At 39.1% G+C, this 2,923-nt stretch overlaps 1 non-coding gene across 1 annotated transcript; it reads right to left on the reverse strand.

The window, feature by feature from the left end:
• Positions 1-405: 405 nt before the first annotated feature.
• On the reverse strand, positions 406-515 carry LOC116097950. The gene has a single exon (XR_004121616.1). It is a non-coding gene; the product is annotated as a U6 spliceosomal RNA (small nuclear RNA).
• Between the last annotated feature and the right edge of the window lie 2,408 nt (positions 516-2,923).

A 2,923-nucleotide genomic window follows, 5' to 3' on the forward strand; every position in this document is an offset into this window, starting at 1 on the left:
TTCATGTCCTTCTTAAGTTCCTCTATCAGCATTGTGAGATATGATTTTAGATCCGATTCTTGCTTTTCCGGTGTTTTGGGATATCCAGGACTTGCTGCAGTGGGAGTATTGGGTTCTGATGAAGCCAAGTAGTCTTGGTTTCTGATGGTAGGATTCTTGCATTTGCCTTTTGCCATCTCTTGATTTTTGGTTTTAGATGTTCTTAGTGTCTCTGACTAGAGCTTGTCCTGTCCCTGCCGCCCTGCAAGTACCCTGAGACTCGTGGGGGCTGTGCCTCCTGGCTGGATGCTCTGGTCTTAGAAACTCACCTGAGAGAAAATGGCGGCTCTCGCCCAAGTCTCTGGCTTAAGGCGCTCCCTGGAGTTAGGCCCTCTTCTTGCAGGGAAGGGGCAGAGAAGGTCCTTTTAACTTATGGAACACTTCATGAATTTGTGTGTCATCCTTGTGCAAGGACCATGCTAATCTTCTCTGTATCGTTCCAATTTTTTTAGTATATGTGCTGCTGAAGTGAGCACAAAGAGGGCATCAGAGCTCATTACAGATCATGTTTGTGAGCCACCATGTGATTGCCGGGATTTGAACTCAGGACCTTTGGATTCAAGAGCAGTCAGTGCTCTTAACCGCTGAGCCATCTCTCCAGCCCAAAGATTTATTTATTATTATATCTAAGTATACTGTATCTGTCTTCAGACACAGCAGAAGAGAGTCAGATCTGATTATGGATGGTTATGAGCCACCATGTAGTTTCTGGGATTTGAACTCAGGACCTTCAGAAGAGCTCTTAACTGCTGAGCCATCTCTATAGCTCCCAAATACTTACTTATTTATTTTATGTATAAGAGTACACTGTAGCTATACAGATGGTTATGAGCCAACATGTGGTTGCTGGGATTTGAACTCAGTACCTTTGGAAGAGTAGTCAGTGCTCTTACGTACTAAGCCATCTCACCAGCACTAATATTTTCTTAAGTGAACATAAATATAAAAAGTGTTTTTGTTAATTTGTTTTGTATTTAGTAGAGCTTAAAATCTTGGCTCTGTAGTAACTTGATACAAGAGTTACAAACCTCAAGCAAAACATTCAGTCTCACTCTTAATTGTTCTCTTACAAGCCCCCTCCCAATTTAATTGTCTACATTTCTTTTTGGTATATAAATACTTTTAAAATATGTAAGCTATTCTGAAAACCATAGTATGCTGTAAAAACATGAAATAAACAATACTACTAAAAGAGAGGCTTTAGATAGGAGAAGCAAGATCTCAAGACCATTATGTTGTACACAGCAAGACATTGTCAAGAACAAAAAAGCTGAAAGCATATATGGATTGTATAATATTGGACCTATTTCTCCAATTACCAAATTAGACAGACCATTGGATGACAACAAGTTTCTAATTCCTCATATTTTTGGATTTCAATTGATTAGGATATGTTGGTAATATTAATTTTCATAGTAAGATATTAAGAAAAAGTAATTAATACTTCCTGTGGTTTTTGTTGTAAGAGGTGGAATTAGATTTGTGTGGATTTGTTGAAAGATTACTTTCTTGCTTCTTCTAGGGTATAGACTTGCTATTTATGTTAATGTTTTCCATCTATTATCCTTTGTAAGGCTGGATTTGTGGAAAGTTATTGTGTAAATATTGTTTTGTCATGGAATATCTTGCTTTCTCAATCTATGGTAATTGAGAGTTTTGCTAGGTATAGTAGCCTGGGCTGGCATATGTGTTCTCTTGGGGTCTGTATGACATCTGCCCAGGATCTTCTAGCTTTCATAGTCTCTGGTGAAAAGTCTGGTGTAATTCTGATAGGCCTGCCTTTATATGTTACTTGACCTTTTTCCCTTACTGCTTTTAAAATTCTTTCTTTTTTTATTGCATCTGGTGTTTTATATGATTATTATCTGATGGGAAGAATTTCTTTTCTGATTCAGTCTATTTGGAGTTCTGTGGGCTTCTTGTATGTTCATGGGCATCTCTTTCTTTAGGTTAGGGAAGTTTTCTTCTATAATTTTGTTGAAGATATTTACTGGCCCATTACCTTGAGAGTTTTCACTCTCTTCTATACCTATTATCCTTAGATTTGGTCTTCTCATTGCATCCTGGATTTCCTGAATATTCTGGGTTAGGAGCTTTTGCTTTTTGCATTTTCTTTGACTGTTGTGTCAATGTTTTCTAAGGTGTCTTCTGCCCCTGAGATTCTCTCTTCTATCTCTTGTATTCTGTTAGTGATGTTTGCATCTATGACTCCTGATTTCTTTTCTAGGTTTTGTATCTCCAAGGTTGTCTCTCTTTCTGATTTCTTTATTGTTTCTACTTCCATTTTTAGATTCTGGATTGTTTTGCTCATTTCCTTCACCTGTTTGATTTTGTTTTCCTGTAGCTCTTTAAGGGATTTTTGTATTTCCTCTTTAAGGGCTTCTAGCTGTTTACCTGTGTTCTCTTGTATTTCTTTGAGGGTGCTATTTATTTCTCTCTTAAAGTCCTGTATCATTACCATGAGAAGTGATTTTATATCTGAATCTTGCTTTTCTGGTGTAAGGGTGTGTCCAGGACTTACTATGTTAGGAGAATTGGGTTCTGATGATGCCAAGTAACCTTGGTTTATGTTGCTTATATTCTTATGATTGCCCCGCATCATCTAGTTATCTCTAGTGCTACCTGTCCTTGCTAAATCTGACTGGAGCCTGTCCTTCCTGGTTGTGTCAGAACTCCTCAGAGTCAAGCTGTCTCTGTGATCCTGTTATTCTGGAATCCTGTGACCCCAGGCTTGTTAGAGCACCTGGGAGTGAAGCTTCCTCTGGGTGTTTTGGGACTGGCTCCAGAGTTTTTGCCCAAGGTCTGTTCAGGGCACTGGCCAGCCCAGACAGACAGGAAGCAACCCGAGCCACTAGCCTGGAAGAGTTCCTGTGTGCCTGGGTCC

The sequence above is a fragment of the Mastomys coucha genome, unplaced genomic scaffold (assembly GCF_008632895.1).
Source record: "Mastomys coucha isolate ucsf_1 unplaced genomic scaffold, UCSF_Mcou_1 pScaffold2, whole genome shotgun sequence".
Lineage (NCBI taxonomy): Eukaryota > Metazoa > Chordata > Mammalia > Rodentia > Muridae > Mastomys > Mastomys coucha.